This window comes from Hyperolius riggenbachi, chromosome 2, assembly GCF_040937935.1.
Source record: "Hyperolius riggenbachi isolate aHypRig1 chromosome 2, aHypRig1.pri, whole genome shotgun sequence".
In the NCBI taxonomy this organism is placed as follows: domain Eukaryota; kingdom Metazoa; phylum Chordata; class Amphibia; order Anura; family Hyperoliidae; genus Hyperolius; species Hyperolius riggenbachi.
This window is the reverse complement of record NC_090647.1, coordinates 106,985,090-107,002,241: the sequence shown is the minus strand read 5'-3', so window position 1 is coordinate 107,002,241 and position 17,152 is coordinate 106,985,090. Positions and strand designations below refer to the sequence as shown.

The 17,152-nt window shown below is 44.4% G+C and overlaps 1 long non-coding RNA gene across 1 annotated transcript in view; it reads left to right on the top strand.

Annotated features, from left to right (window-relative positions):
- The window catches only part of LOC137544007 (uncharacterized), a 91,713-nt gene extending 77,015 nt beyond the window's left edge, over positions 1–14,698 (top strand). The window contains exon 3 of the long non-coding RNA XR_011025697.1: positions 14,367–14,698. This is a non-coding gene — a long non-coding RNA (uncharacterized lncRNA). The remainder of the gene's footprint in view (positions 1–14,366) is intronic.
- Positions 14,699–17,152: the final 2,454 nt, after the last annotated feature.

The window sequence follows — 17,152 nt, the reverse complement described above, 5'->3', positions numbered from 1 at the left end:
TATACCATTGTTTACTGACACTCTGTGTACACCGCTCAGCCAGACTATATACCATTGTTTACTGACACTCTGTGTACACCGCTCAGCCAGACTATATACCATTGTTTACTGCCACTCTGTGTACATGGCTCAGCCAGACTATATAGCATTGTGTGTACTGCCACTCTGTGTACACCGCTCAGCCAGACTATATAGCATTGTTCACTGCCACTCTGTGTACACGGCTCAGCCAGACTATATAGCATTGCGTACTCTGCCAGTCAGTGTGTATATTGCTGGGATCAGTAATACTCCACTCACCGTCAACCACTATATGAGCTCACCATGAGTTCCTCAGAGACCTCCGCTGTGAGCAGCACTCCCAACAACAGCAACAGCCAACGCCCCACGCAAGCTATAACATCCACCCCAGCAGCCAGTGGTCAGCAGCAGCCCTCCCCGGAGGAGAACGTTGTGTCCATCGGTCCGGCGCCAGAGCGATTAATGAGGGCTGCCATTGAGGGGATGATGGGGCCTGATGTGGAGGAGGAGGTCGGGCTCAGGCCAGCATCCCAAGTTAATGTTGAGGACGATGAGGGGTCTGTGACTGTGTCTGGGGATGTTGGGGTGGCAGAGGTGGTGGGTGGGTCAGACTCAGGAGAAGAGTTGTATGATGAGGATGATGATCGGGACCATCTGTATGTGCCTCAGAGTCCGACCCCGGAAAACATGTTGTATCGTGTGTTTAGGTACTAAAATCTGCGTTCCCAGTAGTGTTGGGCGAACAGTGTTCGCCACTGTTCGGGTGCTGCAGAACATCACCCCGTTCGGGGTGACTATATAGCAGACTATATAGCATTGTGTTTACTGCCACTCTGTGTACACGGCTCAGCCACACTATATAGCATTGTGTTTACTGCCACTCTTTGTCTGCTGGGAACAGTAGTACACCGCTCACCCGCCACTGTATAGCATTGTGCTCTGTGTCGCTGCTGGCAATAGTGGTACACCGCTCACCCACCACTGTATAGCATTTCTGTACTGCCACTGTACTGCTGCCAGTCAGCGTGTACTGTAAGGATAAGTGAAATGAGGAAGAAATCCGGTGAAAGAGGGAGGGGCAAGGGAAGAGGTGTTTCCCCTGACGGTTGTGCTGGGGAGCTGTACTCCACGGCGGCGGCCCCCCACAATGACATATGACGAGTTTGAGGAGATGGAAGAGGAGGGTATGGACAATGTGGACATAGACCCAGATTTTGTTTGTGAACGAGAACATCGCCGTCGTAGCAGCAGCACAGATGAGTCTGTTGAAGAACCCACTGCTGCACGAGTTCGCCTTGTGCCACAAGGTAGGCGGCGCGCAATTTCAGGCACCACAAGCGTGGAAGTTCAAGTGAGAGGCAAAAGAGGCGCAAACAGAAATCGCCAGCAAGGCAGGTGCTCCAAATTCTGGGCTTTCTTTGAAGACTGCACTGAGGATGTTACCATGGCGATTTGCAAGGTGTGCAAGACCCGCCTGAGCAGGGGGAAAAGTATTAACAACCTCTCCACCACCAGCATGAGCCGCCACATGCTATCCAAACATCCCACTCTGTGGGCAAACGCGGCAGGACAGGGTACCACCAGCAACACTGCCTCCCTTGGGTTCACCAGACTCACCACCAGACCCGCCTCAGCAGCAGCAGTAGCCCAGCCATTGCGTGGTTCAAAACATTCCAAAAAATCAGATGACGCTGACACTGTCACTTTCCGGAGTAGTGCTCTTGAGGTCTCCCAGTGTTCATCAAACACAACAACCAACAGCCCTTCGTTGTGCAGCCCTACGGTTCAGTTGTCTGTCTCGGAGATGTTTGAGCGCAAGAGGAAATTGCCAGCAAATGACCCCCGGGCCGTGGCAGTAAGAGCCAGCATAGCCAAGCTTCTGGCCTGCGAAATGCTGCCATATCGAGTGGTGGAGACAAACAGCTTCAAGGGCATGATGTCAGTGGCCATCCCACGTTACGTGGTTCCCAGCCGCTACCACTTTGCGCGCTCTGCAGTGCCTGAGTTGCATGAGCACGTGGTCAGCAAAATAACCCGAAGCTTGAAGAATGCCGTTGCCTGCAAGGTTCACGTATCCGCCTCTCCACAGAAAATGCAGACCGTCTGACTCAAATTAAAATGAATCAATCCTGGATTGGAAATGACTACGCAACACTCCAGGACCCCAACCAAGTAACATGACCAATGAACATCTGGGATGGTTTAGCGTTTCCGGTCCCTGTTTATTGAACCTCTCATCTGTATTACATTTATGACTGCATGGCGGCAAAAAGCATTGCTGCTATATCCGCACGCTTTTTGTCCTCATGCAAGGCCTGGGTTGTTGTGTCTCAAAAAGCATGGCCTTCTCCTCCTGCGCCTGCTCCTGTTCCATCACGTGTGCTGCTGCTGCTGGGTTAGCGTTTCCGGTCCCTGTTTATGGAACCTCTCATCTGTATTACATTTATGACTGCATGGCGGCAAAAAGCATTGCTATATCCGCACGCTTTTTGTCCTCATGCAAGGCCTGGGTTGCGTCTCAAAAAGCGTGGCCTTCTCCTCCTGCGCCTCCTCCTGTTCCATCACGTGTGCTCTGTGCTGCTGCTGCTGCTGGGTTAGCGTTACCGGTCCCTGTTTATTGAACCTCTCATCTGTATTACATTTATGACTGCATGGCGGCAAAAAGCATTGCTATATCCGCACGCTTTTTGTCCTCATGCAAGGCCTGGGTTGCGTCTCAAAAAGCGTGGCCTTCTCCTCCTGCGCCTCCTCCTGTTCCATCACGTGTGCTCTGTGCTGCTGCTGCTGCTGGGTTAGCGTTACCGGTCCCTGTTTATTGAACCTCTCATCTGTATTACATTTATGACTGCATGGCGGCAAAAAGCATTGCTATATCCGCACGCTTCTTGTCCTCATGCAAGGCCTGGGTTGTTGTGTCTCAAAGCGTAGCCTTCTCCTCCTGCGCCTCCTCCTGTTCCATCATGTGTGCTCTGTGCTGCTGCTGCTGCTGCTGGGTTAGCGTTACCGGTCCCTGTTTATTGAACCTCTTATCTTTATTACATTTATGACTGCATGGCGGTAAAAAGCATGCTATCTGCACGCTTCTTGTCCTCATGCAAGGCCTGGGTTGTTGTGTCTCAAAGCGTGGCCTTCTCCTCCTGCGCCTCCTCCTGTTCCGTCACGTGTGCTCTGTGCTGCTGCTGCTGCTGGGTTAGCGTTACCGGTCCCTGTTTATTGAGCCTCTTCTCTTTATTACATTTATGACTGCATGGCGGCAAAAAGCATTGCTGCTATATCCGCACGCTTCTTGTCCTCATGCAAGGCCTGGGTTGTTGTGTCTCAAAAAGCGTGGCCTTCTCCTCCTGTGCCTCCTCCTGTTCCATCACGTGTGCTGCTGCTGCTGCTGGGTTAGCGTTACCGGTCCCTGTTTATTGAACCTCTTATCTTTATTACATTTATGACTGCATGGCGGTAAAAAGCATGCTATCCGCACGCTTCTTGTCCTCATGCAAGGCCTGGGTTGTTGTGTCTCAAAAAGCGTGGCCTTCTCCTCCTGCGCCTCCTCCTGTTCCATCACGTGTGCTGCTGCTGCTGCTGGGTTAGCGTTACCGGTCCCTGTTTATGGAACCTCTTCTCTTTATTACATTTATGACTGCCTGGCGGTAAAAACCATGTTACCTGTGCAAAGAAACATGACATTTTCAGCATTTAAAAGACAATTTTTCCTTTGAAACTTTACAATCAATTTTCTCAAAAACTATAAGCTCTTTTTGCTAAATTTTTTTCCCTCTTGTACCCACTCCCAAGGTGCACATACCCTGTAAATTTGGGGTATGTAGCATGTAAGGAGGCTTTACAAAGCACAAAAGTTCGGGTCCCCATTGACTTCCATTATGTTCGGAGTTCGGGTCGAACACCCGAACATCGCGGCCATGTTCGGCCTGTTCGGCCCGAACTCGAACATCTAGATGTTCGCCCAACACTAACTATGGGCCATATGCAATTCGAGGAGATAAGAAACTTAAAACATGCAAGCTTCTTATCTCACATCGCTCAGGATTTACCGGCAAATTCAATTTTCAGTTTCACCTGAGCGATGTCCTTGCGTAAAGGAGCATAATACTAGGTATTCGCTGAGGGATGCTCCTGTGTGGCCAGCGATGTGGAGCGAGGCATTAGTGCCGGGGAGCTGTCCTTCAGCACCACAGCACTGCAGCCTCAGTACCCAGGAGATGCGCGCGCATCGTCGCAAGAGCCAGCGTTTGCTCTTACCCGCCGCCCGTCGCCTCCTGCCGCTCGTCGCTACCGCAGGACCTGTTAGGACCTTCTGAAAAAAACATACCTCCATCGTTCCAGTCTCGCCGCATGTCCCACGCCGCTCCTCCGCTCATTCTTCCTTCATCTCTGTTTATTCTCGGAACCGGCAAAGCATCTTTGAGTCTCCCGCCGGGGCTCCCCATTCATCCACCAGGAGGCCCAATGAGAATCATCCTGATTCTAATTGGACCAATGAGAATCAGGATGAGTCTCATTGGGCCACCTAGTGGACGAATGGGGAGCCCCGGCGGGAGACTCAAAGATGCTTTGCCGGCTCCAACAATGCACAGAGATGGAGGAAGAATGAGCGGAGGAGCGGCGTGGGACATGCGGTGAGACGGGAACGATGGAGGTATATTTTTTGTTACATTTGAAATAGGTAAGGAGTCAAAACTGACTCCTTTACCTATTTAAATCCCTGGCATCTGGGGTGTCCTTAGTAAAGGAGGCTCCCAGATGCCAAAAACAGCTTGCCAACACCGGCGATAGGACTTTTTCGCCTGCTCAGAGCAGGTGAAAAGTTAACATCAATGTTTGGCGGGAATCATCGCTTCCCGGTAGGTGAAAAATGCAATTGCATAAAGGGCAAGGAACTCACTGGGCGATTATATCGCCCAAGCGAATTCTTTTCTGCCCCGGGGGTGTTAAATGCAATTGCATTAGGCAACCTTACTGACGCCTAATTTAAGAACTCGCCAGCACTTATCGCTGGCAAGTTTGGTAATTTCATAGGGCATTATGGCCCTTATCCAATACACTTTTCCGCCCGTCACATGCCTGCCGCTCGCGCGCACACACGCCCGCCCCTTCTGGCCCCGTCCTCCTCCGGCTCTCAGCAGAGTCTCTTCAAAAAATCTAAGTAATCCCCCACGCAGGGAGGCAAAAATAATTTCTGAGCAATAAGAACATACAACTAAAATTATCTGAGTAAGCTTCATATATTATCATGTATATTTTTTCAACTTGAGGGCGGGGAAAGGGAAAGGTAAGGTTGGGTATGGGGAGGTATGGCTCAAGGGTGTTACTACAGTAGTGGTTGACTGGAGTAATGGTTAAGGGCTCTGCCTCTGACACAGGAGACCAGGGTTTGAGTCTCGGCTCTGCCTGCTCAGTAAGCCAACACCTATTCAGTAGGAGACCTTTGGCAAGTCTCCCTAACACTGCTACTGCCTATAGAGCGCGTCCTAGTGGCTGCAGCTCTGGCGCTTTGAGTCCGCCAGGAGAAAAGCGCGATATAAGTGTTCTGTGTTTGTTTGTTTGTTACTACATCATGTCAGTTGAGCCAAAGGGAAAGGGGTCAAATGGGGAGGGGGTCAATGAGGTCAAACAAACTAAATTACAAAGAAGTACAATTATAAAGCAAAACAGAAATTTAGGTACGATGTCTTCAGGACGTAGAGCAAAGCCCATAAGACCATATCAGAAACTTCAAGTGTTTTGCCAGGAAAATTGGTCTTAGAAGGAATGTAGTATGTAGGGAAGGCCCATGTTGTCCTGCCAGGTTATCCATGGGCTCCAAGTCTTAAAAAAAGTTGGGTATTGTATCTTTGATCTTAGCTCAAATATGTTCAGAGAGCACAGTCTTATTAAGAAGTTCAAATACTGTGTCTGTGGATAAGTGGGGAGACTTCCAATTGGCTGCTAAATATTTTTATTTTTTTTTTTTTGCTAGAGCCATTACATGCTGAATGAGCCTATGTTTAATCTAATCCAGATTGCTCATTTTTCTCTTTTATTTACAGCCAGCACTAATAGTGGATAGAGCAGAGGTGCCCATGCTTTTTCAGCTTGTGAGCTACTTAGAAAATTATGAATTGAAAATGATCTAACAGGTAGAATCTACCTACAGATGCAAGCCACAACTGCAGCACATGCACAGAGGCAGCATGCGTGATTACCACGAGCCACCAGTAAACTAGACACAGAGTCCTCCTCAGTAAATTAAATAGAACAATGCTTGACCAAATAGAGTATCAATACCATGCTCATTGTCCAGCAAAATTGTAATCGGGACCTTGCAACCACATGTGTATAACTTCAGGACACCATATTGCACTAAGCCATACATGTCGAAGCCCGCGGGCCACATCTGGCCCCCAGAGTCATTAAATTTGGCCCTCAAGCGGTTTCCCCACTTTGCATTATGTTTTGCCCACTCTAGTCCATCAGGGAAGCTATATTGGAGATGAAGCTCTAGAACAGGGAAGAGGACCACTAGACACCAGGGAACTGTATGAAGGTGGGTCATTAGACTCTTGGGAACTTAAAAAGAAGGAAGATGGCCAATAGACATTGAGATTGGCCAACTACTTGGTCCCAGTGTACAATTTCGGCTTATCCAAGTCAAAGAGACAGAGTATGACATGTACGTCACTCAGGCAGGTGGTGTGGGATCTACCTAGAAGTCCTTTAGGATATACTGGCTGATCACAAGCTACCTAATGGGCAACCCTGGGATAGAGTATTTGGGAAACAGATATATTTTTATGGTTAAATATGGGTTCAGTCGGTCCCTGCCCAGAACTTTTGGGGTAAGGGTGGAAGGGAGGGGAGAAAGAATCAGGGCACTTTCGTAATACATCCAACCTATAAATGTCTATAGCAGGCCTCACTGAACAAGTCTTCATGGATTCAATCATATTGGTGTGCTTTGGGAGGGTGTAAGATTCATGCACTCAGATATGGGTGAGGTTGGATGGATTATGGCGAGCCAAGCATCGTCAAGAATAGAACACTGCATAACATTATATCTGAACTGTATTCTTCATGTATCAACAGAATTATTACTGGCAGAAGAAAAACAATGCACAGAGTGCACAAGGTAGCATTTCCATATTCCGGGACTGATAAGCTATCAATTCACTTCCTCCTCCAGCAGACAGCCTTATATTCCTAGGCACAAAGATCTATAATGCCTTGCGCTTACTCACTCTATTCAGTGCATTAACCTCCTTACTTCACTTTCACTGCTCCAGGCTCGTCTCCCAAAGCCTGAGGAGGTTACGAGTAACCGGTTACATTGTATTGCTGAATTTTAACACACTTCTGTTTCAGATCATAAATGATCCCTGTTGAAAGAAGGTGCACTAAAACGGCTCAGCTCACAAAGTCTGCACTTGACTTGCATAATAATTGTAATATATTACTCTGTGTATTCCGAACGTGAACTGGAAGAGCCATTTCCTCTGTCAGTCTTGCTCTGTCTCCTCACTGACAAGTAGGACTGCCGGACAGGTTTGTGTTGTATTTCAGGCTGGAGGACTCAGAGCCAACACCAGACTGGTCTACAAAGTATCCACCAATAAATCAAGTGCCGAGGGCCCACCACAGGAGGAAATATAGCATGCCTTGTGCTGGATAGACACGGTATACCATAAATACTATCCTCTAAACAATCATATCTAGTTTTTCATTATGTTATGAAGTACAAAGACAATAAAATATATACATTAGGATTTTTTTATTATATTTCAGCATATATCAGACATTATACAGAGTCAGCTTGGGGTCTCCGTTCACCAGAGGATTCCACAGTAGATTTATCCAAAACCGATCCACCTCATTAAATTAACATGCACAGTAAGAGTTAGATTTGGACAGGGAAATCCCAACCTATACATCAAAGTCTGACATGAGCTGGCACAGGAAGAAGTCAGCTACAAGCTGCTTTTATGGTGTGTGTTTTTAGGGCAGGTACACACTGAAAATCGCAAACACAATGCAATGTTAAAATCACATATGGTGCATTTTTTAAAATTTTTGGGATGCATTTGCATTTTTCTTGTGATTGGTGATTGGTTAAATGTCCTTCAACAGGAAGTTGCAAGGTCTCCTGGGATTTAAAAAAAAATCAATCGCATCACATTTATGTATGCAATTATTATTATTATAGTGCTGCAGTGACTGCGAGGTTCAAAAAATTGCATCGCACCACTGTGTACAGTTCACCACAATTTTCATTCTTTTTAAAAAGGCTTTGCAATTGAAAAAACACATGCGATTATAAAAATGCAGGGCAATGCAGCCAGTGTGCACAGGCCCTTATGTATAGAGAGGCCCCCTCAATGCGGCTATCAGCATTTAGTGGCACTTTATTTGGCCTGAGGAAGTGGGCGAGTTCCCACGAAACGTGTTGCCTGTGCTTTGTACTAATAAACAATTCATTTTATATGAATTTGTCATCATTGAGGTAAGCCACCTCATTCCTTTCATTTTATTTGTTATTACAGTATTTTATTCCCTTTGGGCGCCTCTTTCCCTTATTTATGTGTACAGAGATCGGTTAAAGCAGGACTTCGTATTACATTAAAAAAAGAAAAATCCCATAAAGAGAAGAGATTATATTCAACTAGTGATGCTCATGTGCTTTGAGAGGCCTGTGAGAATCATGTGATTAGGTGATAGAGTTCTAATTGTTGTCATGATCATTTGCTAAAATTGTGCAAATCTTTCAGCTGATCAAACTAATCTCTGGGAGTTCTTGCACACACAAACATCACTACTCATTTAATATGGCAGATTCATTGCTGCAATCAAATTTCAGCCGAAATCAATCAAAATTATTGACCGCTCCAGACAGAAAGATCTCACTCAAAAGGGCGGTGGGTCAGGTGCACATCGGTAGTGACAAGCCTCAACTCTGTACAGCTAATACTCGTGCAGCAAGGTGGAACGTTTCTAGACAGTCCATTCTCAAAATAGTACAGGTTCCAGGCTAGCAGAGAAGTGTAACTTCAGCTGCAAGCAGTTTTTAAAATTAATAACTGGCTGCAAACTGAAATGGAATTTAATGATAAAAAGTCTTTGGAGCTCCGGTATGTGTTTGTAGCAATGGGCCATAAAAGTGAAACACATGAGAATTTTGTGAATAATTGTGTGCATATGCAAATGCTTATTTATTACCAAATGGTTCATGACACTTTCTGAGCTGTCTGTTCAGCAACCTGCCTACTGTGTAAGCAGTGTTATACCTGAAAAGCTTAGATTTAGAAATGAACTGTTAATAGTCTGAAAAAGTGTCTTAGAATTTACAGATTGTTATTTACAGAAAGCAAGGTGGCAGCCCCCGTGGCACAAAGACAACACATTATGTAGATCTGGCCAGCATGGGTAGAGGCCATTGTACATTTAGCATTGCTTTCGACAGATTGCTTTTTGGTGTCTTTTAGCCCTTTATACCTTCCAGGTACTTCTGTGTCACCGTGATTCTGTCTTGGTATTGCTTAGCCAGTTGGGGAATGGCTGCCTAACCCCCTTAAGGACCAGGCAATGGGGTGCGTTTGGAGGGGTCAGGCAGCCGGATCCCCACTTTGGTAGCTGGGTGTGGTGTCCCTCCTGTATCCAGATGTCCCACCTGTAGCCAGCAGCATTTACTCACCTCCCAGTCTCCAGCGATGAGCTGCTGTGAACCCCTCCGCTTTGACCGGCACCCCCGCTCGTACTGACGCTAAGTTCTGAATCGCGGCTTGATGACGTCCTCAAGCCAGGATACGGCACTTACGTCAGAGCAAGTGTGGATGCCGGCCAGAGCGGAGGGGAGCAGCGATCGCCAGGGGAATGGCAGGAAGGTAAGTGGATCCTCTTCTTTCCCCCCCTACCGCCGCATCAGTAACGGGGATCACTACGATCCGCCGGCAATCGTAGTGATCACGTCACGAGGAGTCCTACATGATGGCTCCTGGTCAGTGAGGGGAGATGTCAGCTGTCATATGACAGCTTAATCTTCCCTCTCGGGTGCGCATGATCACGTCAGGAGCTGAAACGGCCGGTGGCGTAAATCCTAGCCGCATCAGCCCAGAGCAGCCACAAGTGCGGTGTAGGATTTACTTGCATCGGTCCGCAAAAGGTTAATACTGGTCCAAGCCCTATCCCATAGAGCCATATCAATCCATACCATGCACTGATGAGGACCAACCGTCCGAAACAGGCTGTATGTATCTTGGATTGGTGTGGCTCTATAAAAATGGATTAGCTACAGGCTCACTGTACATCAGTGGTTCTTTCTGAAAGGGGCATATTCAGGAGTGATGCATTGTGGGAAACCACAACTGCTCGCTTAGGGCCCGTTCACACCTGAGCAGGAATCGCGCGATTCCCGCTCACGGCAAACCGCTAGCGGTTCTGCAAGAACCGCTACACAATGTAGCGAGTGGCAGTGTTCTCACTGCCGTGGTTGCGGTTAGCGATAACCGCAACCGCGCTGCATGCAGCTGTTTGCCAGCGACAAGCGTTCCGTGATTAGCGATCGTGATTAGCACGCTAATCGCGATCGCTCCAAAACCGCCGCAGTGTTCAGTGATTTTTCCACGCTAATTGCGGGAAAATCACTCCAGTGCGATTTTAGGGGTGAGCAGGCCCTTAAAGTTGAATTTTCGCACATACCTTCTGTTTCAAGAAGGCAACATTACTTTTAGTAATATATATTAGGTAAAGAAGATTATTTAGATATAGAGCATGGCAGAAATTAAATCAAGTGAAGAAAACTTCAGGTAAATGTTAAAGGATATCCGTTACCAACTATACACAGAATTAAAAGTTTCCCTTTTAAATTATAATTGAACATACTAATAAATAATAGGCTTTAAAAAATGCTGCTTTTACAACAAATGTAATTTTAGTAATTATTCCTTGTCATCCTTTGACAGATATTCTTTGCTGGAATCCCATGTGGAATGTGAAATCCATCTCTTGTGCCCGGTTATGTCATTACTGTGCAGGGATATTTTAATTCACGATACTTAAGCTGGAGGCACCCAGTGCAATAAAACAATTAAAACAGTTTAAAGAGAAACTAACCAAGGATTGAACTTCTTCCTAATCAGTAGCCGATACCCCCTTTCCCATGAGAAATATTTACCTTTTTTCAACTACATAAGCAGGAGGGTCTGTATAGCTGATATTGTGGTGAAACTCCTCCCACAGTGTGATTTCAGGACCTAGCTCCTGACAGTATCCTGCCTGTGAGCCTTGTTGCATTGTGGGAAATAACAGCTGTTTCCAACTGCCAAGCAACCAGTATCAACCTCTTTACGTATGTATATGTATGAAAAAAACAACAACCTGTTAGTCCACTGGCAGACTAAAATGTTAGTTTTAGTAATGTTAGTTTTTAATGCTGTAATGTTAGTAGGTGTGGTTATAAATAATAGCAGTTGGTGCTGTCTAGTTTTTTTCTTGTCTGCCAGCAGTAAAGCTGATGACCTGCAGGCGGATTGTGGCTCAAACAACATGAACAAATGACATGGCAAATATCAATCATATCTGATCTTTCTTCTGTTTTTTAACTTCTCTCTTTGCAATGTATTGATTTATTATTTTCCCCCTTTTTTGCTAAAGTTTCTCTTTAAGATGGAGGCACCTAATGTAATAAAACAATTGAAAACAGTTTTAAAAGGGAGTGGTGATTGTTGGACTACCTCTCCAATGTAATGGTGCCAGCTTTTATTTGTATATCATTTATTCAGCACAATAAAATAAAATGTTTTATTGGGTTGAATAAATTATATTATATGGAAATTATATGGAAGAAAAGCTGGTATGTGTACATCAGAGAGGTAGCCCAACACTTACCACTCCCTTTATATCTGTTTTTAATAGTTTTATGGCATCGGGCACCTCCAACCCAGTATAATGAATTAAAGTATCCTCCCTTCACAGACATGACACAAACGGGCACAAGCAGGAAGGGAAGATGTGGTGTGTGGTGTGTGTGTGTGGTGTGTGTGGTGTGTGTGGTGTGTGGTGTGTGTGTGGTGTGTGTGTGGTGTGGTGTGTGTGTGGTGTGTGTGTGGTGTGTGTGTGGTGTGTGTGTGTGTGGTGTGTGGTGTGTGTGTGTGTGTGTGTGTGTGTGTGTGTGTGTGTGTGTGTGTGTGTGTGTGTGGTGAGTGTGTGTGTATGTGGTGTGTGTGTGTGGTGTGTGTGTGGTGTGTGTGTTGTGTGTGTGGTGTGTGTGTGTGTGTGTGTGTGTGGTGTGTGGTGTGTGTGTGGTGTGTGTGTGGTGTGGTGTGGTGTGTGTGGTGTGTGGTGTGTGTGTGGTGTGTGTGTGGTGTGGTGTGTGTGTGGTGTGTGTGTGGTGTGTGTGTGTGTGGTGTGTGGTGTGTGTGTGTGTGTGTGTGTGTGTGTGTGTGTGTGTGTGTGTGTGTGTGTGGTGAGTGTGTGTGTATGTGGTGTGTGTGTGTGGTGTGTGTGTGGTGTGTGTGTTGTGTGTGTGTGTGTGTGGTGTGTGTGTGTGTGTGTGTGTGTGTGTGTGTGTGGTGTGTGTGTGTGTGTGTGTGTGGTGTGTGTGTGTGTGTGTGGTGTGTGTGTGGTGTGTGTGTGTGTGTGGTGTGTGTGTGTGTGTGTGTGTGTGTGGGGTGTGTGTGTGTGTGGGGGGGGTGTTTTGTGTGTGTGTGTGTGTGTGTGTGTGTGTGTGTGTGTGTGTGTGTGTGTGTGTGTGTGTGTGTGTGTGCGTAGCAAATTTTTACATTTTCTGCAGGAAAAAAAATGGATTACATGTATGCTTTTTTCACATTGCACATGTGAATCGCATTCAATGCAAATATGCCAATATATATATAAATATAAATAAAGTCAATGAAAATGCAAATGTTTGCCTTCCAAATGCGAAAAATTTGCATGCTAATGTAAAGTTATTTACATACAATGTCATGCAAATTAACTTCATTGGTATGCGTGGAAAAATCAGAATGCGAAAACTCACAATAAAAACGTAAAAAAAAATAAAAAAATTGGATGCAAACAAATTCCGAAACACAAAATCACAAATATGAAAAAAATGCGAAAAACTCAAAATCGCAGGATATGTGTAAAGACACTGTAAAACTCCTAACCGTTTATGCACCCTGTTTGTTTGGCCTATTCCGAAAGTCCCCACTTCAGAATGAATTACTCCCTGCACCATAAATGCCCTCCAGATCCACTGATTCATTGCTTCCTATGTGACCCTTTTTTGAATCTCAACTGCTTAAACAGCACCTACTTCAGTTTGTAGACAGATTAAATGCAGCACTGCAGCAACCAGAGGGAGATGAAAGGACAGGGGGTTGTCAGCAGGAGTCAGAGACGCAGGCCTCTCTACCAAAGCCCTCATGAAAGCCTTCAGAGGATGCAAAGTGAAAAATATTACCTCATTTCCCCATTTCATACAACGTAAGGTACTCTTAAGGGTCACTTTCCCAGCAGTACATGGCCATCATTGATGTTATTTTTAGTAATAGCTCTCCTCTAACCCCAGTCAAAGAATGTCTGGCTTTGGTAGCAGTGCAGAGGAGAGTACAATGTCGACTCTTACTGTGCAATGTGCGTTGCATCATCTGCATAGCAGAACTGTTTCTATTACACACACACATGCTGTGACCACAAGGGCAGAGAAGAGTGAGCTTGTTTCAGCATCTCACCCAGCCAGGACATGAATCTGTGAGTTCCCACAATATTGCGGCCCTGTTGTAAAAATCCATACACAGAGCCTACTCTTTCCCTCACCCCTGACCTCCTGACCCCTGGCTGGCCTCAGGACAGGTCTGACCTGGTCACAGGCTGACCCTGAGCCAATAAGACGCCCCTCATTAACATAAAACATGGGATGGGTGGCAGGTTGACAGATTATAACTTGGACATTATTATAGGGGCTGCGAAGTAACATGGGATAAATGGCGAGTCCAAGGATGTTAATATCCCTCAGGGCCTGTGCTTTGCTCGCTGCTGAAACCAGTACTGACCTATAATACAATAAGATGTATAGATGATGGGATATGATCAAGTATCTCCAGCAGGGGAACAAAGGCAGCTGATAAAAGCGGAGAAGATCTCTGCACCTGCACTTCCTACCTCAGAGACTTTACCTTCTATTCAGCTAATGAAATAAAATATGCAATGTTCAATAGCATAGCACACATTTGATACGTCATTTTATTAGCAGGTGTACATATTTGGTAATGTTTTCGTTGTATATTTTATATTCTTGTGCTGTGTAACGGTGGAGAAGGGGGTTAGGGTTATTTTTCGTTTTATCACATGGAATTGCAGTAACTGTTTTCCCATTTGTTTTGCAGTGATCACCGGCTATCAATATTGTCTTCACGGCCATCGCATCCCGATACATAAGCCTCGGAAGACATCAGATTGGCATTGTAGCTTTGTGGTAAATGTATCCCATGGGGAATATGAACAAAAAATGTATAACTGCAACACCTTTTAATATACAAGGTGCACTAAGCGCTATCACTTCATGAACAATCTTTTACAAGGCCATTATGAGACCTGTGGCAGTATGACAGGGTGATGATTAGCATAGATGTCGTTTTTTTGGAGACACAACCACTTTCCTGGATTCCTTGCCCTGATGTACATATCTCTGTAAATGTATATATTTCTCTAATAAAGATGGGTTTACATTACAATAAATGTTATTTCCTTTAAATTGATGTATAGCTTTTTTTTTTCATATGTTACCATGAAGGTAGAGCAGTGAAAATAGAAAAATCAGTGTGGTTTGAATAATGAAAATATATTTTGCTCTGAAATTTTATCAGGCAGGTGCAACCAATCATGAGTAACAGGAAGAGCGGAAGGGGTGTGTATTAAAGGACAACTATTATTATTATTATTATTATTATTTAGTATTTATATAGCGCTGACATATTACGCAGCGCTGTACAGTGTATATATATATATATATATCTTGTCACTAACTGTCCCTCAAAGGAGCTCACAATTTAATCCCTACCATTGCCATATGTCTATATTATGTAGTGTAAGTACTATAGTCTAGGGCCAATTTTTTAGAGGGAGCCAATTAACTTATCCGTATGTTTTTTGGAATGTGGGAGGAAACCGGAGTGCCCGGAGGAAACCCACGCAGACACGGAGAGAACATACAAACTCTTTGCAGATAGTGCCCTGGCTGGGATGCAAAAAATTTAAAAATATAAAAAAAACATTCATATAAAATGTTGTTTTCTCTGAGAGTAAAATATACATATAAATTATTTCTTTGTTGCTGTCACTTACAGTAGCTATTGAAATCTGACAGATTTTGGACTAGTCCACCTTCTCATGGGGGATTTGCTGATATTTACAGTGTTAACAAAAGCATTTACTGCATGGCAGCTGCTTAGTCCAACAGCCAACATTATGTGCAAACAAGTAGGGAAGCTGGCATCTTTGTTTAGATCCTTTTCACTGAGTCCTTTTGTAAAGGATAACGGACATGTTGAGAATCCCCCGTCAAGAGATAGACTAGTCCAAAATATGTTAGATCTGTCAGATTTTAAATACCTACTGTAAGTGACACCAAACTAGGACAAAGGTAAATTATAGGTCATTTTACCCTGGTAGAAATGTAAACTTTCTATGTATGTATTTCAAACTTTACAATTTTCCACGACAATGGTCCTTTAAAGGTATCTTTCTTATCTCCAAAGTTTTGAGATGTGTTATTAAAAATAGATAAATCAAAACTGCGACGATATAATATATGACAATGTTCTAGATGAAATCAGGATCAGTACTAGGTGGGGGCTCAAAGTGAGGTGCTAATATTGTTCTCAGCAATGATGTAGTTAGAGCGCCAAGACCAATGCATATTTTACACTGGTACCCCCAGCATTGTATGTATGATAATCACGTGGTACAGACCACTGAACCCAGCATTACAAGGACAGCCACTGTGGGAGAGAGGTGTGTTAGCAGAAGGAAATGAATGCTTTGTTAATGATTATCACTATTCACATCCGATAGAGAGGTGATAATAGCGCCAATTCAGAGCTGTGATTGGAGGAATGCATGTGGACCCCTCGAGTCCAGGAGCCCTGATGTGGTTGCAACCTCCACATCCCCCTTGCTTTGTCACTGGTCCCCAGGTAAGCCCCAATTTTGTCAGCTCACAAGCAGGTTGGAGAGTATGCAGTCAAAAGTCAGCAACAAATCAAAGGTCAAGAAACGAGGTCAGAGATGAAGTCAGGTGGCAGACAGGCATAGTCAGTAAAAAAGCAAACACAGACCATCAGGAACAAGCCAAACTCAAAACACATACACGGAACTCCTCATAAATCAGTGTAAGCAAAGCTTTATAAAGCTCTTTGCTGAAGGTATTTTCAAACTGGTTGTACAATCCTGGCTGTATAACTATGTGCAGTGTTACCATGACTATGCGGGATAAGGAGGAACAGATTGTATATAGATTGGAGATAACAAAATGAGACCTCTTTCTAAAAAGATGTTGTAAGAGTAAAAGTGGACAAACGTGATTCAAGCAAAATGTTAGATTTTTCCATAAAAACAATCGATCCTATTGGGAAAAAATGTAATTGTTTTTCCATAAAATGTTCCTAATTTTAAATGTTTTGATGTGTCAACCGTGGTAGAAATTTCTAATCAAAGTTTAGAAAACATTGAATTATGTACAGTGGATTTGTTTGATTTTTTTTTTTTAACAATACAATCATCAATCAAGAAAATTGCCTGAATTTAAAAGATCTAAAGAAAAAATGTATGGTGTATGGCCACAAGATTACATTGTGTATGTCCCGCTTTTTACTGCCCGGATTATCCTTTTCAAAAACTATAAAACTTCTGCTACAATATTTGTAGCTATCTGACATGGGATGCACTTGAACTGACATGTGACATTAATATACAGTATGTATATACACAGTGCCATTCCCACAACTAACTATAATATACATATAACTCTCACTGATAGCTAATCACAGCCTTAAAACACTTTCCTGACAGAGTACAGCTTCTGAGTGCAGGAAATAGATAAAAAAAAAGAGGACAATAGTTCAGTAAAACTCTGTGTCATTCAGCAGAGACAATAAAAATACATGAAACATAT